This window comes from Trichomycterus rosablanca, chromosome 7 (genome assembly GCF_030014385.1).
Source record: "Trichomycterus rosablanca isolate fTriRos1 chromosome 7, fTriRos1.hap1, whole genome shotgun sequence".
NCBI lineage: Eukaryota > Metazoa > Chordata > Actinopteri > Siluriformes > Trichomycteridae > Trichomycterus > Trichomycterus rosablanca.
In genome coordinates, this window is record NC_085994.1 from 31,019,465 (window position 1) to 31,045,783 (window position 26,319).

Sequence of the window (26,319 nt, forward strand, 5' to 3'; positions counted from 1 at the left end):
CTGGCAAGCATGTGGATAGTGTTTCTCCAGAACATCCTGTCTTCTGTTTGGGTGTTCAGGCTTCCTAATGGTATGTTCATTGTTCTGTGATAACTTCTTTATGTTCCATCTATAGCTCATCTGGTTCTCTATCATCTGCCGAACATTTAAAATGGGTTCCTGATGTTTTCCTAGAAGTTTTCCTTCTCCAGTATGTTCTCCAGGTCATATTTTGAAAGTCTGAAGGTTTGATAGTTTTTTTTGTCTTCAGCGTTTGAACATTAGAAGTTTATGGTCTGTTCCACAATCAGCTCCAGGCCATGCCTTTGCAAATAATTTTGAGCTTGTTTATCCCTTTGTGCAATGAATGAAGTCGATTTGGTTTTGGTAAACTCCATCAAGTGATGTCCGGGTTTGGTTTTGGTTGCTTAAAGAATGTAACAGTAATGAAAGTCACTGTACTTGCAAAAGTTCTCCTTCATTCCTGTTTCCTTCCTGTTTCCACGGTCATGTTGGTGGCAAGCCATAGTCTAGTGCTTAAGGCACTGGACTAGTAATCAGAAGAATACTGGTTCAAGCCCCACCACTTCTGGGTTGCTGCTGTTGGGCCCTTTAGCGAGGCCCTTAACTCTCACTTACTGTACTGTTACTGTAATGTAAGTCACGTTGGAAAAAAAGCCTCTGCTAAATGCTGAAAATGTGAATGTAAAATGTAAACGTGGTGAACTGTATTTCCCTCCTTTAGATTTCAGACTGTGGCATTTCAGTCTCTCATAGCTAGCAGGACATCTTGTCCGCAGGTCTTTCTTAATTTCAGTTTAAGCTTAATAAGACTTTTTGCTTTCTTCTTCGATAGCATCTGTTTCTGGGCCATAAACCTGCATGACAGTAATTTTGAATGGTTGTCATTTCAATTTCATCACACACAGCACTGTATCAAAAACCAGTCTTGCTGACATCCTTGTTGATTAAATCACTTTATTTTTTCTTCGTTCAAGACCAGAGTAGTAGACAGTGTGTCATCCTGATTGAAAGCCTCTTAATTCTGTCCATTTTAGTTCGCTTACCCAATGATGCTGATTTGTAAATAATAAATTTACATCTTCATGACTCCAAGCTTCCCAGGGTTCATACTTTAAATATCCCAAGTTCTGATTTTGATTCTGCAGCTTGTCAACATCAGCAACCAGGCACCCAGAAGGCTTTGACCTAGCCATGTCATACATGCAAGTTGTACTCATAGGAATCCTTAGCTCTTTCTTAGTAACATCTTCACCTGAGGGTCCCATCTTCTGGCAATATACTGGCAGTTATTTTGTTATTCCTTTCCATATTGGATTTACTGGTAGAATACAAAAGTGGTTGATCATTGCCTTCTTTTGCACAGTTGTTTTTCACGGGTGTCATTGCAGATCACCTTAGTGATCAACCATCTGCTGCTGCCCAATGTAGCTAGTACAGTTAGTCTGACACCTCTGCTAGGACCTTTCTGCCAAGGGAGACCTTGAGAGGCAATAAAACTTTGGGCAGCATAGTTCTCGTCTTCCCAGATTAATGCGAAGGATGAGAAGGATAATTCACCATCATAATCTTGTTGTGATAGCTTTATATTTTATTACATGAAACCTGAGAAACAAGTTCTTCTTTGTAAATCATTATTAATTACATCCCATAGCACTGAGTCCAGAGAAAATCCAATCAGTTCAAGTATTTCTAATAATACTGACAATATACAAACCAGGGTATTCTACATAGCACAGATCAGTTTAAAGATAATACCACCAAAACATTCATTCATCAGCAGTTTTACCCAACAAGCAGGTAAATCATCATCTGTTGAGAATGAACCTGTTGTGGTTGCATAATCTCAAAATCTTGACAGCTTTCCATAGTAACATACCAGACTACAGGTGACATGGTGGTGCAATGGGTAGAGCTGTCACCTCATAGCAAAAAGGTACTGGGTTTGATTCCCCGGCAGGCGGGTGGGGGGGGGGGGGCAATTGTTGCGATGATGGCCAAGGTGACCCGTTCAATGGGTAAATTAAAGCTTAAATAATTAACATCTTAAGTCATCTGTCAGTTTGCCCTCACAAATAACTTTGAACATGGAGAGAGAGCAGCTTTACCATTAATCATAATGAAGTAAAGCCTTCACACTAACCATTTAATTCAGTCTTCATCAGATAGCATTTTATTTTAGGTGCAGCAGATCCAGAATAAAGATTGGCATCGGGGCTGATGTGCAATGAATGAAGAAGTACAATTAAACAATTGCGGAGATACAATAAGTGCAATCACAATTCACAATATATAAATTACATTACTTACTTGTAACTTATATGATTTTCCCCCCTTTGTAGATACTTGATGTTTAAATTTGGTCTGAGTGGCCCTACTTCTTAAGTTGCTAATTTATCCTGATTACACGATGGAGTTGTTCCGAACTGAGGTGATGGTAGTCATGGTGACGAGATCGCGACACCAGGTTACGTGTGACGCAAGCACATAAGTGCGAGCCCTCCCGGAACCCATTCAGATTGTATTGCAGCGCCTGCAGTCCGAAAAAAAGAGCCTTAACCTGAGTCTATGAGAGCACTCTATGGTGATTTTCAGTTAGGCTGATGTCACCCCGAAAGGGGCGGTACTGTACGGAACACAACTCGACGCTGATTGGACTACTAAATTCCGAGGCAAGACTGACTTCAGAACAGTCACAGCTGTGATAGAAAAATTTCTTCCCTTTCGTCCTTTGGTGGTGCGTCGCCCGATCGCCCTAAGGAACGAGCCGCCCCTGCCGGCAGGGCAACGAGAGTTTTCAGTGTGGAGTCTGCATGTTCTCCCTGTGTCTGCACGGATTTCCGAAGACATTCTACAAGCTAACTGGAGCTACTGAAACTGAGTGTGTGTGGGTTATTATTTATTTATTATTATTATTATTTAGGATTTTAATGTCATGTTTTACACATTTACTGTTACATTCATGACAGAACAGGTTTGTTACACACTTGTTACACCAGAATCATCAGTTTAATGTCAAACACAGTCATGGACAATTTTGTATCTCCAATTCACCTCACCTACATGTCTTGTGACTGGGAGGAAACCGGAGCTCCCGGAGGAAACCCACACAGAGGGATCAAACCCAGGACCTTCTTGCTGTGAGGCAACAGTGCTACCCACTGAGCCACCGTGCTGTGTGTGTGTGTTATTGCCCTGTGATGAACTGGTGACTGGGGTGTTTCCTACCCTTTGCCAAATAAATCAGACCCACAGTGACCCTGACCAGAATAAAGTTGTGGTAAAGCAGACATTAAATAAAAAAATGGATACCAGACACCACACGTCAGGCCTGGTCAGTATAGTAATCCAGACACATCATATCATCAATGTACCCATCAGATCACATAGCTTATTGCTGCATATAATCATTTAATACCTATATAACCTTGGTCTGTTCTCAGGGCAAATAATCTGAACTGAAAACTGACCATCCTCAGGGATTACATAAGTAGGTGGGTTACATAAAGTACTTTAAAATTCTGCTTTAAGCTTCCAAATATGGGTAACTATGAATCGAAATAAGGTCAAAGCACAGCTAAATCCATGCATGAAAGCTTTAAATTTAATACCGATCCAGTCTGTCACCACACTGTGTGAGGAAAAGGCATTTTGAGAGAATTATCACAGCTTCAGTCCTCACTAGTTCAACAATAACAGCTGTTTAAGTATTAGGGTAATTAACATAAAGCCAACCTAAGCTACATCTGTCAAGATTTAAACGAAGTACTCATAAAAACTAAAAATAAATAACTTAACAGAAGAGTGTCTATTATGGCACAGTTTATTGTTTTGCACCAAAATACTTTTATCTGTTTTTAAACTGATAAGGTCATGAATTCATTACTGTTATGCATCTGGAGAAAAGAAATGTATGGTTTCCCCTCTATTTAGCATAATAAATATCCAAGCATGTTTATGAGAGAGAATAATGTATAGTTTTTATTACTATGTAATATACAGACCTGTCCCAGTAATACACCGATCAGCCATAACATTGAAACCACCTCCTGGTTTCTACACTCACTGTCCATTTTATCAGCTCCACTTACCATATAGAAGCACTTTGTAGTTCTACAATTACTGACGGTTGTCCATCTGTTTCTCTGCATGGTTTGTTAGCCCTTTTTCATACTGTTCTTCAATGGTCAGGACCCCCACAGGACCACCACATAGTAGGTATTATTTGGGTGGTGGGTCATTCTCAGCACTGCAGTGACACTGACATGGTGGTGCTGTGTTAGTGTGTGTTGTGCTGGTATGAGTGGATCAGACACAGCAGCGCTGATGGAGTTTTTATATACCTCACTGTCCCTGCTGGACTGAGAATAGTCCACCAACCAAAGACATCCAGACAACAGCGCCCCGTGGGCAGCGTCCTGATAGATGAGCGATCGTCTCTGACTTTACATCTACAAGGTGGACCAACTAGGTAGGAGTGTCTAATAGAGTGGACAGTGAGTGGACACGGTATCTAAAATCTCCAGCAGCGCTGCTGTGTCTGATCCACTCATACCAGCACAACGATCACTAACACACCAGCACCATGTCATTGTCACTGCAGTGCTGAGAATGATCCACCTCCTAAATAATACCTGCTCTGTGGTGGTCCTGTGGGGGTCCTGACCATTGAAGAACAGGGTGAAAGCAGGCTAAAAAGAATGCAGAGAAACAGATGGACTACAGTCAGTAATTGTAGAACTACAAAGTGCTTCTGTATGGTAAGTGGAGCTGATAAAATGGACAGTGAGTGTAGAAACAAGGAGGTGGTTTTAATGTTATGGCTGATCAGCGTAAATGGCAATATTACAGTAATGTATATAAAAAAATTTTTAAATTGAAAATAGTAGTAGATAGTTTATATTTCCTAATTTTATTTTCATATTTTATCACAGCTTTATCCTGGTCAGGTTAATGGTAGGTCTGGTTTTCCCAGAATCACTGGGAGGAATGCAGAAACAAACCCCAGACGTCAATCTATTGCGAGGCCTCGGCCATCCGCCTTCAGATACAGTCAATAATGTCTATATGTAGATGCCCAACTGGCTGATAGTACCGCCAGAGATTTGGGGTTCAGATCGACTAGCACAATTTACCACTGCACCATAAGTGCCATTACATTTGTAAGGAAAGCAAACTTTAAAAAATCTACTCCAAGAACTATATTGCAGACACATTAAGAGTACATTTACAACAGCAAAGAACTTATTCAGGAGTACAAGATAATAGAAAAGGAAAGGTAGGATCAAGAGTGGTGTTTTACATGAGAATTATATTAATTATAACTCTTCACAATACACACATGCACTCCACTGAATGCTGCATTGGTGTCAGAGTAGTTGGCCAGTATAGTGCCAGTAAAGTAGATGTAGTAGGCTGAAGGTTCCTTTTTTAGAAGTTGTCTGTTGCATAGCGAATTTCAATACTGATGCTTATCAGATTTAAAGAGATATCAAAAAGTCCTTTAACAGATATATGAAAACCACAATCAGACAAGGGTTGGGTGGTATATCGCAAATATCGATATATTCGATATTACTTTTTACAGGATGTTAAAAATGGCCATATTCGATATATCGAGTAAGTCTAGGATACACAGGTTACCATTTGAAAACATTTAAAACAGAGCACAAGCTCTGCACATAACGCTTTATCTAGCGCATGAGCGGGTGGGCACGTGCACGCACACACATGCAAACAATCACTGAGTAAAGAGTCAGAAACGATGGAATCATATCAGGGAGCTCTGCTCTTATCTATGGTAAAGACTCATTCGTTTTGCTCACACAAATGAATCAGTTCATTTGAAAAAGAGATTAATTCGTGGTTCAAGCCTTGAAAAACAGCTGTATAAACCAATCAGAGCTTCCATATTCAGATTTTGGGCAGAATTTCAATCTCTCTCTTGATTGGTTGTGAAGGCATAAGTGACAGTTTAGTGAACGTAGGGCTGGACGATATGGCTAAAATTTATATCACGATATAACTCCTAATTTCGGTCGATACGATATAATTCCGATATCGATATGAATAATACAAATGTCAGAAAAACTGCCGAAAACTTGCTTAAATTGGTCAAAAACTCTGTTATATGGGTTCTGGTTTCATTATGTGTGTTGCAGTATCATGTCCCCCTGTTCCTGGTATGATGCCCTACTTTTGGGTGTAATGTCCTCCTTTTTGTGACTATGAATGACTATGTGACCTAGGTTAGTGGCTGTTGATCCAGTAGTGTTTTCGTCACTCACTCATTTAAGAATTTTCTTTTTAATAGCCTTCTACAATGTTGGGGCTTCTTAAAACTGAATATTCTATTTTCAATAGAAGTGTTATTTAAATGCTATTAAATTGTTTTTGAAAAAAAACCAAAAAAAACGCCCAATTTAGAGGAAAACCGCCCAATCTGGCAACACTGGAACGCGAATATCCCGTCGTCGAACGCCACAACTAATAAGAAGTAGTAGTAATAACTGGTATTAGTACTCAGTAGTATTAGTACTCAGTAGTAGTACTTCTTCTGTAATAGTGTTGGTGGTTGACATTTATGTTAAATGTGTTACTGCACTGTTTTGGTGGAGAACTACTTGATTGACGTGCGCTGTTGAATTGCGTCCCTGTGGGAACACCTGCGAGCAGAAATGCTTCCGCAATAAAGTAACACCGGCAAAGCGGCCACCCCCCGGCTCCGCCCCTGACTGTGGATGCTCGTTCACTCACAGCTGTTGAACTCATTTAGCCGCTAATATCCACCGTGTTGAGCACCGGCTTCGTGCCTGTGGCGTACGTCATCACGCACTGACGTAAGCATATCGATCGAATTTGTTTAAAAATCATATCACCGTTATTGAAACATTTTCTATCGCGATATATATCGATATCGAATTATTGTCCAGCACTAAGTGAACGAATTACAAGTTTCAGCTTTTCACCTTATAGGAGGATAAACACAGTTGGAAATAGATTTATATATTCTGGAAATATTCTGGAAACATATAAGGTGGCCTTCAAGAAGAAAACCAAGGTGATTATATCCCTACTGGAACAACACACGGATATAAATTTGATTCGCAATTTGAGGAACTGAAGCTCATGTAAGCAGCGGTTATGATTTTATGCTGCTGTGTGGTTGATCAGGGTGGCAGTGCTGTTGTTTAACGTGTGCTTTCATTTTGCAATGATAGCAAAGAATGATCAAATATTGAACTTTTTCAGGATTTTTTTTATGCTCATTTATGTGAAGTAAAACAAACAGCATAAATGTGAAAATCTGCTGGTTTGTTTGATATAAATATTGTCAATATTAATACAAATACAGCCTTTTAATAATACACAATATGAACACTGTAATTCTGTCAGAATTTATCAGAACTACAATGTTTTGTGTTTTTAAGATAACTTGTAAACCAAATAAGCTAAAATACGAGCAGTGGTCTGCCATTGTACTTTAAGTTTACAGTATATTGTATCATATATCACTACTTCTCAAAAGCATATCGAGATCTGAGTTTTTTAGTCATATCGCACAGCCCTAAATCAGACTGCCCAGATACCCAAAGAGCAGAATAAAAAAACTTTGTTAATTTTGACAGCACTGTTACTTCAGGAGGGTGAGAAATCTAGAGTATGGTTATAAGTTTGGGCACCCCAAGTCAGTTTGGATGTTTTTGCTGAATCTTTAAAAGAAATTAACACAACCTACAGAACAAAAACACTGCATATTTCACAATTATTCACAATTATTTCACAATCACAATTATTAAGCACTTGCAGATAAAAAATTAACAGATAAAAAAAATTAAACGGTAAATGGGGCATGTGCAAAACTTCAGTTCCCCCTAGGGCTGTCGCGCTAACCGCAATTTTGAAATATCGCGGTATAGACCAGCCAACCGCAGGGCATGCCAAGCAACCGCATCACCGCGATATTCACGTTTTTTCTTTCTTTTTTTTTTGCAGGGTCCATCTTGTTTTATACGCTTACAATCGGGCGTAATAAATGTTAAATAAATTTATAATGAAAATGAGCTAGGAGCGACATTTTCCCGCAACCTGTTCGCATGCGTTGCTGTTGAGTGTCAGGCTTTGTGTTTTAAAATGTAAACAATCGCAACAGGAATTATAGGCAAGTTTATTAATGATTAAATTGAGTTCACACTCAATAAAATACTTGTAATTTAGACTATATTCAAACAGCCTTGGTGTACTAAAACACTTAATGACGGTTAATATGGCATTGCAGCCTGCAAATATTCTCTTGCTGGCTTGCTGGAATGATTTAAATTAATTTTTTCATTGAATAAAAATGTATTGAAACGAATAATAACTTAAAATGTAGTTTATATTGTTATGTTAATTACACCTACTAAATAGATAGTTAATAGTGGCGCAATAACCAGGCTAGACTTGCTTTGATCTGTAAAGTCGAATGCAGGATCAGTACACGTGTGTATTAGTGTAACATCGGTAACGTCGGGAACATCACTACCCCACTCAGATCCTCTCTAAACCACATCAGGTGAACATGTTGGTTCTTCTAGCGCGCATGATAACGCAGGTTTAAACTCTTACAGACTTCATTCTTTATTCTATTTTTTTTTTACCATATTTTGATTAGATGTGCATTTAAAATATTTAGCCTAAACACTTTTTTTTTGTTTCACAGTGTATATCTAGCCTAGGCTAGAAGCTAATTTAAACCTTTTTTAATAGAGATAAGACGCTCATCCCTGCTCTGTTCTGTATTTAACATTAAACACGCATTTCATTGGTCTTAAAGCTGTCTCATCTTTGTCATTATAAAGCAATAATATATCGACTCATAGCCTAACAATAAAGCTTGTTTATATAGCTCTAAAATCCAGATTAATTAAGTTAAAATGGCGATATCACCGCATACCGCGATATTGAGACAGGTTGAATATCGCAAGGGGAAATTCTTTCACCGCGACAGCCCTAGTCCCCCCGTCTGTCAGTACTTGGTAAAAACGTGCCAAGTATTCAGCTAAAAGCCTTTCTGTTCTTGCTGTATGATTTTTACCACACCCTTTTCTTCTTTGGCTGCTCTTGCATTTACGGTTCGCTACAGCAAATCTGGTGCGCATACCAGACTTAGCACCAGGTTTTATGCCAGATCAGGGCTCTAGACTAACGTTTTGCACTGGTTGCACTGGTGCACCTAACTTTTTTTCTTAGGTGCACCAGCACAAAAGTTAGGTGCACCCAAATTTTCGACCGTATCGCATTTAACACCGCAGTTTTACAGGTTCACTTTTTTTCTTTCCTTTTTTTTTTTTTTTTTTTTTAAATCACTGTCCATACAGGCAATATTGACTTGGAAATAACTAACAATCTGGTCAACATGGCCTCGTCTGATGATCTGTTTGCTGCTGCCTGACAATGAAGGGCAGTGGGGAGAGGGGGACACTTGGGCAGTGCATTTATCGAGGCATGTAATGTGTTTTATAGATGCATTGGGCTTTTTCAGCCTTTCAATTCGAAATGTATTAGAACCAGTCACAAATATACTATTGCCGGCCACTGTCTTCTTTACAGTTAATTATAGTATTACAGACTAATTATAGCACACTTATAAAAAATTATAAAAATAATAGAGTAAATGTGTATGTATGTGTGTATATCTATTTATATGTGTGTGTATATTTAAAATTATATGTATATGTTTGTGTGTGTGTTAGAGTGTAATGTTAAATGCAGTGCATTATATTATCGGCTTTACTGGATCTTTTACACAGATTCCCAAAATCGCTTGCGGTGCACTCACTGCGTATTTTGACTACATGTATTGTAATATATTTTGGTCTTTTAGTTATTTTTATATTTTACTTAACGAAAATATTGTCGTGTTTTTACTTTCACTATCGCGGCACTTTACCGCTAGCATTAGCCCCTTGCTACTGTAGAGGGTCGGCTCACCTAGCCGCTGTCCGGTGGGGATGCTGCGGGTCTTTTGCTGTGCGGTGGTGGAGGTGTGGGAATAAAGACACACGACAGGGTAGAGTCACTTTAACTGTTTAGTCAGGACTTAAGTGAGCGTTACAACACTTTACACCGCCGAGCTCCAGAACCCGAACTTCCATTCTGGGGACATCCGGCGAGTCTCATATACAAAACTAAACTTACGGCAGAACGTCCGAACGCACGTGTATAAACCTGGTGCTGCATTCTGATTGGCTGAGCTGAATGTCGCTCACATCACCGCTACAATATTGTCCCGCCCTTCACTATCTCTGATTGGTTTAGACCATGTTATTGGCCTAATGTGTGTCGTTTTTTTTTTCCCTCGGACGCCTGGTCGCACCGGTGCGACCTGAGATTTTTTTTAGTCGCACCATTGAGAAATTAGGTCGCATGTGCGACCGCACTCTAGAGCCCTGCAGATGCCCCTCCTGACTCAATCCTCCTATTTTAACACCCTCCGACATTAGCCAATTATGTCAGTGCAGATGCCTGACCAGCCGATAGTAGAGATCTGAACCCCTGATCTCAGCGGTAATGGGTTAGCTTATTTTACTGCTGCACCACCCAGGCACCCCGAATTTTAGCCCACTCGACCTTGCAGGTTTGTTCTAGCTAGAGATGCATGAGTACCGATACTGGTATCGGGTATTTGCTCGATACCGCGCTCATTAACTTGTACTCGTAAACGAGGCTCCGATACTAAACATTCGATACCGTGTGCCTAGTGCACGTTGCTGCGTTATGCCTGGTTCACACTACACAATTTTTGCCCTGATTTTCGCTCGGCGACTGGTCGGCGCTAGATATGCCGGCTCGGGAGCAACTCGGCGTTCTATATATCTGATCCAATAGGTATTGTATCGGTATCGGCAAGTACTAAAATACATGTACTTGTACTTGTACTCGGTTGGGAAAAAATTGTATTGATGCATCTCTAGTTCTAGCTGAGGAAAACTCTTAGGTTGTCTTGCATTAATTTCATGTACAAGTGATGGTTGAGCACAGGTGACTTTGAGGATGATTGCTAATGTGTAGTTACTAAAGCGTTTACTACTGAAACATTGTTATTCATTACTGTTATGCTTTTTCATTACAGTTATGTATAGTATTTGATAGAGATGGACAGATCGGGGTTTTTGGCACCGATTCCGATCTCCTTTCAGGGACATCGGCCGATAGCCGATTCCGATCGGGGGGGGTGGGGGGGTTAGCAGTAAATAAACTTAAAAAGAGCCTCACAGTAAAGATAAACCGGAGCAGCGTGCGCGTGTGTGTGTGTGTTTGTGCCTTTAGAAGATACGCTTTGTTCACAGTATCGCTATAAGTGATTCATTGATTCATGAGTTGATTCGTTTTTATGTGAAGCGTAAGTTTCTCTTCTCAGTTATCTCTCCGTGTTTACTGTTATTAATTAAATGTCGTGGTTTTAAATAAACACCAACTACTACAGAACATTTTGTGTGACTCTCTGACATTAAAAAGCTTCATTAAAAAGCTTAATTAAACTGCTATTACCACAGATCTGTAACCGAGTCAGACTCGTTCCGTCTAAGGAGCTAAAAGTTTTCTAAAAGTTCAGCAGATGATCCTGAACTAACGAATTTGGTAATGAATAAACTTTTGCCTCGGATTGGCTCTGTAACGTTTTCTGTTCTCATCTACATCACAAGTAAGAACCACTTACGATTTACCAAAGTGAACCAGGAGTTTATATAACGTGCTGATAGAATCGACTCAGATGTGACCGGGTTGAATTATCTTTTTAAAGTAAATATTACAATCAGCAAAATTACATCGTAAGAGCTTTCACGATGGTTTCTGTACGATTGTTGATGAATGGTGATGTGATGGTTGGTGCTTCGTAGCTCAAAGTCTCTATCAATCCACTGAGCTGTTAACTTAACATGGTCTTTATATATCACACGATCAGATCGGCTACTTTTAGGAAATATCGCCGATAGCATATTTTGATTAAAAATCGGCCGATACCGATTCGTAGCCGATCGATCGTCCCATCTCTAGTATTTGATGATTTATTGAAATTACATGAACTACATTTAATATTTAATCTCTTAAATCTCTTTACCCTTTATACTGAGGTTGAACAGGTTTTAAATGCAATGATTTAAAACAAAATCACAATGAACTGTAATGATGGGAAAAACTGTTTACATGTTAGTGATGAAATCAATTTTTTTTTATAATGTGTATATGTTAATAGCTGACATTTAAGGTGATACCCACTATAAATGAGTGTGCTGCAGGGCTTACCATAAAAAGTGGAAAATCAGTTTAGTTGTGTTATATTTCTAATGACAATGGACTACGGTTATTCATTTGTTTCCTCAGTGCCTTTACAGTCTGAAAATACATAAAAAATCTGCACATGGATTATAATTATTAACTGAACAGTGAATTGGATCTTACTTAATACAAAGGGGAAACTGTGTGTGTACAGTGGTCTTCAATTTTATGCTGAGTTGCACCATGTCTGTAAGAATTAGCAGAAAGAATTTACACAACAGTGGTGCTACTTAGCATTTCCTGCAGTTTTCCCACAACACAGAGACACTGACAGATTTTCCACTGATGCAGCAGAATACTAAGTACCGGTAGTCTATTTTACATTAATGATGTGGTCCTGTAATCAATTATTACAATGGCATGTATGTGCCTCATCAGCCTAGATTACTGGCAGCTATGAGGCCAATATCTTGTTTTTTTATTTCATATAGTTATGGTTTAGTCCATCAAGAAGATGATGTTTACATGCAAATATTCTCTCCAATCTGACTGAATTTGTTCTGATTAGGGATTATTTATTTTTTATTTATTAGGTTTTTAACGTCATGTTTTACACTTTGGTTACATTCATGACAGAAACGGTAGGTTCATCAGTTCACAAGTTTAATGTTAATCACAGTCATGGGCAATTTTGTATCTCCAATTCACCTCACTTGCATGTCTTGGACTGTGGGAGGAAACCGGCGCTCCCGGAGGAAACCCACGCAGACACGGGAAGAACATCCAAACTCCACACAGAAAAGGACCTGGACCACTTCACCTGGGGATTGAACCCAGGACCTTCTTGCTGTGAAGCGAAAGTGCTACCCACTGAGCCACCGTGCAACCCCTGATTAGAGATTAAGACTGAGCAGTATGTTTATATGTACAATTTAACAATGTGATGACAATCTTTTTTACATACATACAGTGTATCACAAAAATGAGTACACTCCTCACATTTCTGCAAATATTTCATTATATCTTTTCATGGGACAACACTATAGACATGAAACTTGGATATAACTTAGAGTAGTCAGTGTGCAGCTTGTATAGCAGTGTAGATTTACTGTCTTCTGAAAATAACTCAACACACAGCCATTAATGTCTAAATAGCTGGCAACATAAGTGAGTACACCCCACAGTGAACATGTCCAAATTGTGCCCAAATGTGTCATTGTCCCTCCCTGGTGTCATGTGTCAAGGTCCCAGGTGTAAATGGGGAGCAGGGCTGTTAAATTTGGTGTTTTGGGTACAATTCTCTCATACTGGCTACTGGATATTCAACATGGCACCTCATGGCAAAGAACTCTCTGAGGATGTGAGAAATAGAATTGTTGCTCTCCACAAAGATGGCCTGGGCTATAAGAAGATTGCTAACACCCTGAAACTGAGCTACAGCATGGTGGCCAAGGTCATACAGTGGTTTTCCAGGACAGGTTCCACTCGGAACAGGCTTCGCCAGGGTCGACCAAAGAAGTTGAGTCCACATGTTCGGCGTCATATCCAGAGGTTGGCTTTAAAAAATAGACACATGAGTGCTGCCAGCATTGCTGCAGAGGTTGAAGACGTGGGAGGTCAGCCTGTCAGTGCTCAGACCATACGCCGCACACTGCATCAACTCGGTCTGCATGGTCGTCATCCCAGAAGGAAGCTGACGCACAAGAAAGCCCGCAAACAGTTTGCTGAAGACAAGCAGTCCAAGAACATGGATTACTGGAATGCCCTGTGGTCTGACGAGACCAAGATAAACTTGTTTGGCTCAGATGGTGTCCAGCATGTGTGGCGGCGCCCTGGTGAGAAGTACCAAGACAACTGTATCTTGCCTACAGTCAAGCATGGTGGTGGTAGCATCATGGTCTTGGGCTGCATGAGTGTTGCTGGCACTGGGGAGCTGCAGTTCATTGAGGGAAACATGAATTCCAACATGTACTGTGACATTCTGAAACAGAGCATGATCCCCTCCCTTCGAAAACTGGGCCTCATGGCAGTTTTCCAACAGGATAACGACCCCAAACACAACCTCCAAGATGACAACTGCCTTGCTGAGGAAGCTGAAGGTAAAGGTGATGGACTAAACCCAATTGAGCACCTGTGGCGCATCCTCAAGTGGAAGGTGGAGGAGTTCAAGGTGTCTAACATCCACCAGCTCCGTGATGTCATCATGGAGGAGTGGAAGAGGATTCCAGTAGCAACCTGTGCAGCTCTGGTGAATTCCATGCCCAGGAGGGTTAAGGCAGTGCTGGATAATAATGGTGGTCACACAAAATATTGACACTTTGGGCACAATTTGGACATGTTCACTGTGGGGTGTACTCACTTATGTTGCCAGCCATTTAGACATTAATGGCTGTGTGTTGAGTTATTTTCAGAAGACAGTAAATCTACACTGCTATACAAGTTGTACACTGACTACTCTAAATTATATCCAAGTTTTATTTCTATAGTGTTGTCCCATGAAAAGATATAATAAAATATTTGCAGAAATGTGAGGGGTGTACTCACTTTTGTGATACACTGTATTTACATGCATGCCAAGTAATCCGATCCAAAATTAGGCTCATGTATACCACTTAGTGTACATGTTACCATGACAAGTCCAGAGTAGTCCAGTCAGAGTAATTTGCTTTATAGGTCCCTCACTTGCTCAAATACTTGCCTGAACAACTTGTTATTGTGTGCTTTATGGCTGTTTAAACTGTTTTTAAACTCTTAAAGTTCACAGCAAAAACTTTGTATATTCTGCATACCAGTTTTTGCTCACGCCACATTGAACTTTGTAAACTTTAAAGGCTTATCCACCTCGTTCAATGGGATGGAAACTAGAGATGGACCGATCGGGGTTTTTGGCACCGATTCCGATCTCCGATCTCCTTTCAGGGACATCGGCTGATAGCCGATTCAGATCGGGGGGGGGGAGCAGATAAACCGGAGCAGCGCGCGCGCGTGTGTGTGTGTGTGTGTGTGTGTGTTTGTGCCTTTAGAAAAGACGCAGTTACAGAGTTACAGAGACGCAGAGTTCACAGTATCGCTATAAGTGATTCATTGATTCATGAGTTGATTCGTTTTTATGTGAAGCGTAAGTTTCTCTTCTCAGTTATCTCTCCGTGTTTACTGTTATTAATTAAATGTCGTGGTTTTAAATAAACACCAACTACTACAGAACATTTTGTGTGACTCTCTTACATTAAAAAGCTTAATTAAAAAGCTTAATTAAAGACTCGTTCCGTCTAAGGAGCTAAAAGTTTTCTAAAAGTTCAGCAGATGATCCTGAACTAACGAATTTGCTAATGAATAACTTTTGCCTCGGATTGGCTCTGTAACGTCTTCTGTTCTCATCTACATCACAAGTAAGAACCGCTTACGATTTACCAAAGTGAACCAGGAGTTTATATAACGTGCTGATAGAATCGACTCAGATGTGACCGGGTTGAATTATCTTTTTAAAGTAAATATTACAATCAGCAAAATTACATCGTAAGAGCTTTCACGATGGTTTCTGTACGATTGTTGATGAATGGTGATGTGATGGTTGGTGCTTCGTAGCTCAAAGTCTGGATCAATCCACTGAGCTGTTAACTTAACATGGTCTTTATATATCACACGATCGGATCGGCTACTTTTAGGAAATATCGCCGATCGCCGATAACATATTTTGATTAAAAATCGGCCGATACCGATTCGTAGCCGATCGATCGTCCCATCTCTAATGGAAACTATACTATAATGGCCTCAATCGGACTATTCTATTCTGACTAAGGTGTATACATGGACATATTCTATTCCGATTGAGCAATTAGTTCGATCATTGACGGATTACACAGCTGCTAGTGTTAGAGTACGTTCACAGTATGTGTCTTCTCCCAACCTCCAGCTCCTATGTAATATTAGAGGAAGGGGCCAGTTAAGGGTCAGGATGTGGGATCTTTCAGAAAGTGCTGCTGGCAGAGTAAAGTGTTTTCAAGAACTGTAAAAAGTAAACAGTTAAGTGATGACATCAAGCGATTCTAGCTAAAGTAAGAATTACACAACTTCACAAATGTCAGAGAAGGCACATCCTGGCCTATGAGGATGTCATGCATATTGTAGGGCTTGCCTGAGTGCACAGTGGAAATGAATTCATTTAAGCACTGCAAAGACGAAAAAGTCTGAGAGCGTTTTGCATTGTGCACTGTCCAGGCATGATTGACGGTCTTTAGAATTTTCCCTTTGTGTTCGATTATAGATAACTTTAGGAAGCTCCTTTACCTTTAATTAAACATTAAATAATTGTTAAATGTAATTGTTAGCCTTTTTAGAAGTTTTTGAATTCTACATAACAAAAACACAGATTAAGCACTGTATTAGGAACACTTATTTGCTTCCTACATTCATTGTCATGCCCCTTTGGATTGGTAAATGGTGTACAGGACCCAAAGGACCCTCACTGACCAGATATTATTTGGGGAGTGGACCATGATATTAACATGACATGTATCAACATGGGAGTGTGTGTTGTTCTGGTATGAGTGCAGCAGTGTTGTTGGGATTTTTAAATACTGTTAAACATACTAACTGCTTTATTAGGAAAACAGATCCTGTTAGCACTGTACTAGAGCCTAGAGCTGTTTTCTTTTTTCATGCACAATGTATGTTAATCTTGCTCCAGTCTTTCATCAGTAGACACTATTTGATTCCAGTTGTCCTTATACGTTCCCTGCAGAACTAACACTGAGGTCTTATCTACTATACTTATACAGGTACAACACACTACCATTATTGTCACTGCAGTGCTAGGAATGGTCCAGCACCCAAATAAAATCTTGTCAGTATTGGTTCTACATGGGGGGAGAGGTATCTTTTTCAAGCGATAAATGGAATACAAGGGCGTGAGAAAGTGTACAGAGCAATTTTTTTCAGTATGGTAGATGTAGCTTATAAAATAATCAAGACTGTATGTACCAGATATGTGTACCTAATAAAGTGTTTAGTGAGTGTATAGTTACTGCACAGCACAATTCTCTTTATCTACCTAGTCATCCTCTATTTTAAGCTTGTACTCATCCTCACAAACACAAACACATCAGATGCCAAGTTGAGTCAGAGCAGGCCCTGGTGACATCTGTCCAACTGCCATTTCCATCTGATGCACAAAATCCAGTGACGCCAACCCACCTACATACATGACTGATTATCACTCTGATGCAGCATTCCATTCTATCCAAGCGTGTCAGTTGTGCACTTCCTGTTCCTGGAAGACATGTAATCTTGTCTTGACCAAAACAGGATTTATGCCTGCTGACAAATTAAAAGTGCATCCTTATTATCTTGGGTTCACATCTAAGAAAATCACAAGGCAGCTAAGGAAAGAGCTAGGAATACCAGGGTTTAAGATGTTGATAATTAAAATGAAATGAGTTGTATTACACAGCATTACATCTATGAATATAAAAACCTCAACTGCAGGAAGAAAAGTCCACAACATAATACACAAGCATACTAATAAAAACATATTGTATATTAGTGTTTGTGTTGTGGCAGCAGGCTGAGCAGATCCACCCAGACTTCTTCTGGGGAATCTTTAGGTGTTTCCAAGCCAGCAGTGAGATAAAAATCCCTCCACCCTAATCCTTACCAGGAAAAGTGGACAGAAGATAAGCAAAGCCTATGCAGGCACCCTGATCGAAAGTGTAAAGGGGCTTAAAAGAAGTCAAAGATTAGTCCGTAATCGTCTTTTAATAAAGACATTTTAGAGTGTTTTTTTTATTTTACTCATTTATAATTGACAGTTTTTCTGCGACTTTTTCCCCCCAATTCATATGCACACTGGGTGTTGATGTGCTGTAAATAACAGTAACACAGCATCGAATGTGTACCACCCTATCATAAATTTTACTTATTTGGCACTTGGGCGTGTACGCCTATCACCTTTTTATTAGCAACACTACACTTGCATGCTGGAGCAGAGTTGTTTAACTTGTGTAATGCATTGCTGACTAATGTTATAGCAGTAAGTCCTGTCATCAGGATTTTCACATAACAGTAGAGTTATTGTAGCTCAACAGATATTAAGTAAGGTCCCCAACTGACCATCTCAGAATCTCTTAAAATTTTGTCCATATGTAGAGGGGACCCATTCATGAAACAATTCCAGAAAATGAGCAAATATGTAAAACAGTTCCAGATTTGCAGCTCTTGCAGTGACCAGACCCAAAGACACAACTTTGCAAAAATGCATGATTCATGACGAGGTCAGATTAATATCTCTGGAAAAAGAAGAGCTGCAGGGCAAAACATTTATCTGTGTATTTAGTCCCAAGTGTTTTTTACCTGTATGTTATCTGCTTTACAGTCTTAAGGATTTTTAACTTATAAAAATATGCACTTTAATATTATATACTACTACTACTAAGCTACAAGCAGTAAGTCTGCATTTTGTACCAGGTTGGATAGCCTCAGGTAGGGAAAAGTTTACCTTTAACTCTGGTATAGTTTAGGCACAATGTTGATCTAAAAGCTGATTTTAACCCAAGTTGCCATGCTGATTCCCTAAAAATGGGATCAATGTTTTTTAGGATTTTTTTTTACTGTGTGATAGCTCAATATCTGGAGGTGGTTATCCGATGTGGTTAAAAAATACAATGGCCCCTTTATAAGGGTTTTGCTGCCACCATTATGCTTTACTGTAAAGCACAAAAATACCTTTTGGAATTACAGCCAAAAAGTTTAACCGTGTTCTCATCATGGCTTTAAAAATAGTAAAATAGTAAAGTAGACGAGCTAAGCGTTATATGGCGTTAATCAAAGTCACTTTATTTAATGGCAGGTGTCACATTTCACATTGGATTGAAGAATACAGTCAGCTGGTCAAAAATGTGTAGCGGCAATCAGATGAATAGGAAATGGTAGCAGCTAAACTAAACTATGTACATTTAGAAAACCCCTAACAATTACAGTTTCAATAAGTTACTTAAATTGTTTTGCTAGTTCATACTCAAGGTTCACCTGCTTCAGTAGATGGCACATAAGTATATTTGTAGCTACTTTAAGCAAAAGATAAAAAACTGAATTCACAATTCACAGTTTTGTTTAAATAAGTAAAAATCTGAGTCTTTAAAAGAGAACAACACAAAACAACAACATTTCACTTTAAAGGTGGCACGGTGGCTAAGTGGGTAGCATTGTCGCCTCACAGCAAGAAGGTCCTGGGTTCGATCCCCAGGTGGGACTTTCTGTGTGGAGTTTGCATGTTCTCCCCGTGTCCGCGTGGGTTTACTCCGGGTGCTCTGGTTTCCTCCCACAGTCCAAAGACATGCAAGTGAGGTAAACTGGAGACACTAAATTGTCCAAGACTGATATAACCTTGTGAACTGATTAACCTTGTGTAATGAGTAACTACTGTTCCTGTCATGAATGTAACCATAAGTGTAAAACATGACGTTAAAATCCTAATAAACAAACAAACAAACATTACACTTCAGCAAACAATAATGCTTCATTCTCATAATATGTAGTCACTGAAGATGCATGATACTACACTTAAAAAGAGAATAAATTGTTCGAACAAGTACAAAAGCATAATTCAAAAGCTTATTAAACCCATATATTAAAAAGGTCCATTTTTAACCACATCACCTTCAGACACCAAGCTATCACACAGTAAAAAATCTCAAATATATTTCTACCTTTTTTGGGAATCGGAATGGCAACGTGGTTACCGTCTGGTCAAAAATCGACTTCCAGATCAGCATTGTGCCTAAACTATACAGGAGTTGAAGATGACCTTCATTTCAGGACATTTCCCTACCTGAGGCTATCCAACCTGGTATAAGCTGCAGATTTTTTGCTTGCAACTTAAGAGATGCACATAGAAGATAACATTAAAATGCATTTTTGCAAAAGGACTTATGAGCAGCCCTGTAGCTCCTCTCTTTTCAGAGATATCAACCCGACAATGTCATAATTCGTGCATTTTTACAAAGTCGTGTTTTGGGATAGGGTCACGCCAAGAGCTGCAAATCTGGAACTAGTTGACAGATTTGCAAAATATGCTGAATTTTTTCCATGAATTGGTCCCCTCTACATATGGACAAAATTTCAAGCGATTCTGAGATGGTCAGCGAATGATTCAGTAGTTAATAAAAAAAGCTTTCTATGTTTGAAATAACTTTCTATGTTTGAAATAACTTGCAATCGATCATTTAGTGTGCACTACTCAACAACAAATTGACAGCCTAGTGAAGAGGAGTCCAGAACCTATTTCACAATAAGGTGGAAAATAAGGCATAAAATCCTCATTCATTCATGCTCACTGACACTTCAAAAAAGCAAATCCTACTTCTACCTGCTGTTTTTATAAGTAGGGGTGAAACCAGAGTACATTTAAAAACCTAAACAGAGATCTAAAAACACAGTAAACCCAACCAAGAAAGTATGATTAGGCATGACACCGAAACTCTTTAGCTGTTTTAAATAAGTCGATTAACTAATAAAACTTTTGATACTGCAGTATCCAAACTGAGAGTATGAATACAACAGACTATTAAACTACCTAAAGGTTGCATATACACGGGTATTTAAAGTGCTTAGAGTCAATGCTGGCTTGAGAATAGTATAGCAACTAAAAACATTCTGCTAACAGTAGCCTTGGGTCTAAAGCTAACTACTAATAAAACGATAAAAGAAGGATTAACACTACATTCAATGAAAAAAATGTTTGTATACTTTCAAGCTGTACCAATGACAAAACTGTGTCCACCTGTACCAGTGCAATACAACAAGCCTTCAGATGGTCTAATGCACTAATGGACACCTGCTAAGAGCTTGTGCAGGAAATCTGAACTGGTGCATAATTGGCCGTGCCCAAGTGAGGGAGGTCAACAACTTTCCTCATTGTTGCAGCAAAATGCAATGGTTAAGGTGCCTGCATAAATGGTGGTTGGTTCATGCAGGCATGGCATGACTGTACACGGTAAGGATCTCAGTGGGAAAAGAAACAGCTGTCTGCATGCTTGTGCGAAGGGGCACTTGCTAGTCTGTGTACTATATTATGTATAATATTCAAAAAGACCTACACAAGTCTTATTACAACTTGTTGAACTCAATCTGTCAGCCCCCCTCTACCCACCCATAGCTGTAACATCACAGCATGTGTGGTGGTGGGATGAGTGCATCAGGTTCAAGCAATGTCACCGCTGATTAAAAAAAAAAAAAAGTCCACCACCTTAAAAAAAAATATGTAAAAAAAATAAACCAAGCAGAAACATGTCCTGATATCAGAAAGTGACACTGATAAGCTAAAAGAGGATTAATGTGGGTCTGTACTAGCACAACTCACACTACCATGTAATACAATTTCAGTGTCACTGCCAAGATAAGAATGGTGCAGGTTCCAAATAATACCTGGACAACATCAGGCCTGGTCTACCTTCCACTGATAGTCAGAATAGACAGGTGGTGACAAGACATGCATTGCAACAGTTGCGCTGTGTTCTTAAAAAGTGCATCTGTAATGCAAAAATAGACCAAGATAAATAATTTCAGATTTATTTCCATCTTTAATGTGACATATAACCCATAGAATTCAGTTGAAAAACAAACTAAAATAGTTGCATGAGTGTGAACAGCCTCTAATGACTGGGCCTGCGTCTGTGTTCAAAATTACAGTCAAACTCACGTTAAACAGTAGTCAGTGACACCTGGCATTAATAAAAGTGGCTCTGATTAACCACAAATAAAGTTTAGCTCTTCTAGTAGGGTTATTTTGACATTTACTTAGTTGCATCTTACAGCAAATCACTAATCAGGGATCTAATTGTTGTAAGGTATCAGTCAGGGAGGGGTATAAATGTTTCCAAGACATTACATATACAAGGGAACACAGTGAAGATGGTCATCAGCAAGTGGATAAATTACAGAACAACAGTGTCATTACCAAGGACTGTCTGTCCCTCCGGAGTTGAAGAAAAGATAAGAAGAAAACCGGTCTGAGAGGCTACCATGAGGCCTACAGCAACTGAAGGAATTTCTGCCAAGTACTGGTTGGGTAATGGGACGACACTCTCCAGTATTTTTCATATGTTTGGGCTGTTGGGTAGGCTACAAGCCAGGCTACATTTGCAAAAACCTACAACAAGTCTGTTATGGTCTGATGAGACCATGGTTAAACGTTTTGGCTGTAATTACAAGGGCGGCATGGTGGCTCAGTGGTTAGCACCTTCACCTCACAGCAGGAAAGTCCTGGTTTCCTCCCACAAGACATGCAAATGAGGTGAATTGGAGATACAAAATTGTCCATGACTGTGTTTGACATTACACTTGTGAACTGATGAATCTTGTGTAACGAGTAACTACCTGTTCCGTCATGAATGTAACCAAAGCATGTAAAACATGACGTTAAAATCCTAATAAATAAAAAATTTCAGCATTGCAGCATTATGCTTTTGGGCTATTTTTCCCTATCTGGAACTGTGGCTTCAGTCAAAAAGGAGGGAAAAACCTGAAGATGAGTAATTTGACCAAATTCATACCTCCACATCAACAAAAGAATGGCTTCTCAAGCATAAGATCAACGTTTTGGAATGGCCCAGCCAGAGCCCAGACCTGAATTCAATTGAAAATCTATGAGGTGTTCAGAAGAGGGCTGTGAGCAGCAAAGGTCCTTACAATCTTACTGATTTGGAGATCTTTTGCAAGAAAGAATGGGCAAAGATGACAGGTCAGAATGTGTCATGTGTCAAGACTCCTACACAATGACACTACTATGGTAATGACAAAGTAGTGTGTGTTGTACAGGTATATGTGTCAGGTGCAGCAGTGTTGTCGGGATAATGATAATAACAATAATAAGAAGAAGAAGTAGTTTAATTTCTATAGCACCCTTCTCAATTTCAACGATGCTTTACAATGGTTGAACACACATATGAGCAACAATTTCAAAATGAGAAAAAAAATCAATAAAATGCTGGTTAAACTTCCTGGCCTCTTTATTAAGAACACATAACATGTTAGAACAAGTTGTAGGTGTGCACTTAGATAGCAGAGCTATTTTTATTCTCATGCACAATGTGTGTTGATTTTCTTGAACTCTTTTATTAGTAGATAATATGGTCGAAAGACGCTGTTGGCAGCATTCCCAACAACAACGTTGCACCTAATATAGTCATACCAGTCCATTGTTGCAGGCCCATAAATATAATGTGTGTGATACTTGTAGCTTTTCAATTATCGATAAATGCACACATCAGACAGGCATACCTAATCTGTTCTCAGTAAGTGTACATACATTTTAATATCTTTACGGGGTTACGGGGTCGGCATTTCCGGCATCTTCCCGTCAGGGATCGCCGGCGGGATTTGGCACAGTTTTACGCCGGATGCCCTTCCTCACACAACCCTCCCTAGTTTATCCGGGCTTGGGACCGGCACTGCAATGCACTGGTTCGTGCATCTAACGGCTATGTATCTATAGGACAATTCAGTCTTTCCAGTTAGCCTGGTGGCATGTTTTTGGACTGTGGGAAGAAACCGGAGCACCCGGAGGAAACCCACGCGGACACGGGGAGGACATGCAAACTGCACAGAAAGGACCCGGACCGCCCCACCTGGGGATCGAACCCAGGACCTTCTTGCTGTGAGGCGACAGCGCTACCCACCGAGCCGCCGTGCCGCCCGTAAATGTATACATAGACATGTTTTCTTTATATCAAGAAGTACAAAGTTAAAAGTCATCATGCATGTCAAGATGAGATTGTTGGACATCCTATTCTAAGACCACAAGCGTTATTATAAAAAGCAATTGTAACCCTAGCCCACCCCCTACCCCAACACACACACAGATCTACCTTTGCAGCTATAACAGCCTTCGCTCTTATGGGAAGGCTCAGAGGATTTCCAAGTATGTCTGTGGGAATGTGTGCCCACTCAAATAGCATTTGTAAAGTATATTAAATAACAGAAAATAAAAGAAATGCCATACTTGTTTAAAAGCATGCACGTTTTTTCTTTATATTTAAAACATATAGTAAGTAAGTAAAGTAAGTAAGTAAGTAAATTTTATTTATAAAGCACTCTTAAAACAACTTACGTTGACCAAAGTGCTGTACATCGAATAAGCATACATAACACAACATTATATTAAAAAAGTAAGAACCAAATAAAAATACAGAGTAAGAGACAAAATAAAACAAATACAAATAGACAATTTGACAAACTTGACAAACAATTAAAAACAATTAAAATTGACAAACAATTAAAATTAACACAGCTCCTCACTGTTCAAATGCCAGCTTATAAAGGTATGTTTTTAGGAGTGATTTAAAAACAGCGGCCGAAGGTGCTTGTCGAATATTAGGAGGTAGAGTGTTCCATAGCCTCGGAGCATAAACTGCAAATGCACGATCACCTTTTAGCTTCAAACGAGCCCTAGGAACAGTCAACAAATTCTGAGTGGCTGATCTTAAAGATCGCTGTGCGGTTGCGGGAGAAAGCATACCACTGAGATAAGCCGGGGCTTGACCATTAAGCGCTTTAAAAACAAATAAAAGCACTTTAAAATGAATCCTGTGCTGAACAGGCAGCCAATGTAGTGAGGCAAGGACTGGTGTAATATGGTTTCTTTTCTTGGTATTAGTCAGTAACCTTGCTGCTGCATTCTGGACTACCTGCAAGCGCCGCAACAGAGACTGACTAATCCCAATATACAGAGAATTACAGTAGTCAATTCTTGCAGAAATGAATGCATGAATAACTTTTTCCAGGTCAGAATAGCAGAGAAAAGGCTTAATCTTCGCAATATTTCTGAGCTGGAAGAAGCTATTCCTTACCACAGAGTTGATTTGTTTATCAAATCGGAGGTCAGAGTCAAAGATAACACCAAGATATGCCCTTTATATTGTACCTAGTAAAATATTGATACAATATGTACTTTAAAATATTTTAAATGAAACTAATAGGTTGTTTTATGGTTCTAACAGTTGTAGATAAACCAGAATTATAGTCAGTGCTGGTTAACACAGTGATCTGCCCCGCCATGCTGAATTAATGAACTGCAACATGCACTGGAATGCACACAGCTAATTAGCTTGCTATTTAACGGATTCCGTTGTGGTCATATATGACCAGTTAGCTAACTAACAATTCCTATTTTACGCATTTTAGATACAAATAAAACCAGATTATAATGTTTTGTAAGTTGTTATCGTGTAATTTAATTTAAAAAATAGGCTGGCAATGCTTACTACAATCTTTGACATCAACAACAGGCATCGTGCTAGCGCCTCTCTTATGTCACCATGGAGATTCAGCCTGAACCAACTAATCAACTAACCCAACTGACTAAATGCTCAGTGACGGATTTCACTATTTCCAGTATAAAATACACAACCAGTGGCACATATTAATAACGTTCCGACCACATAAGCTTCCTTACCCGAGGGAGGACTGTGAATATTCCCGTGTGCCCTTGTATAAAACCTTAACAATATTCCAAAGCCGCCTCCGTGGTGTGCTCCCAATAATCTTCAGCCATGATTCTCTACTCCCTTCGGTCCTGCATCGACTCTCTCCCCGCGTACCCCATCGTCCCCAAAAACTGTGTCAAAAACGTTTGCAGCAGCTGTTCGCTTGCTCCCTTTAGCCAAATCCGGAGGGGAAGCATAGAGTCGATCCCAAAATGAATCGACTCCAAGATTTCCGAGATTGAGAGTCGAGAGTCGATTCTAAACTTTAGAATTGATTCATCACAGAAATGGATTCGGCTCGTACAATATACAGTACAACAAGAGGGCAAAATGTGAAACAAAATAACATTAGCTCATTTTTATTCATACATTTTCATCAACCACTTTACTCCGGTTCCACTGGGTAACACCTGGCGCAAGACAGGAACACCCTGGACAGGGTGCCAATCCATCACAGGGCCCTCCTTAGACATAGCCACAGATAGACAGGATGTCTTTGTAGATGATCGGAGACCGACAGATTAGAACTCCTCCTAATCATGGTGGCGGTCGATCCAGCATCACCTGAAAACATGACAGA

The 26,319-nt window shown here is 39.6% G+C and overlaps 1 protein-coding gene across 2 annotated transcripts in view; it reads right to left on the bottom strand.

The window, feature by feature from the left end:
* cdk16 (cyclin dependent kinase 16) overlaps positions 1 to 25,910 on the bottom strand; it is an 82,461-nt gene extending 56,551 nt beyond the window's left edge. For both annotated transcript variants that reach the window (XM_062999220.1, XM_062999221.1), the window contains exon 1: positions 25,709 to 25,910. The gene's annotated coding sequence lies outside the window, so the exon portion shown is untranslated. The remainder of the gene's footprint in view (positions 1 to 25,708) is intronic.
* Between the last annotated feature and the right edge of the window lie 409 nt (positions 25,911 to 26,319).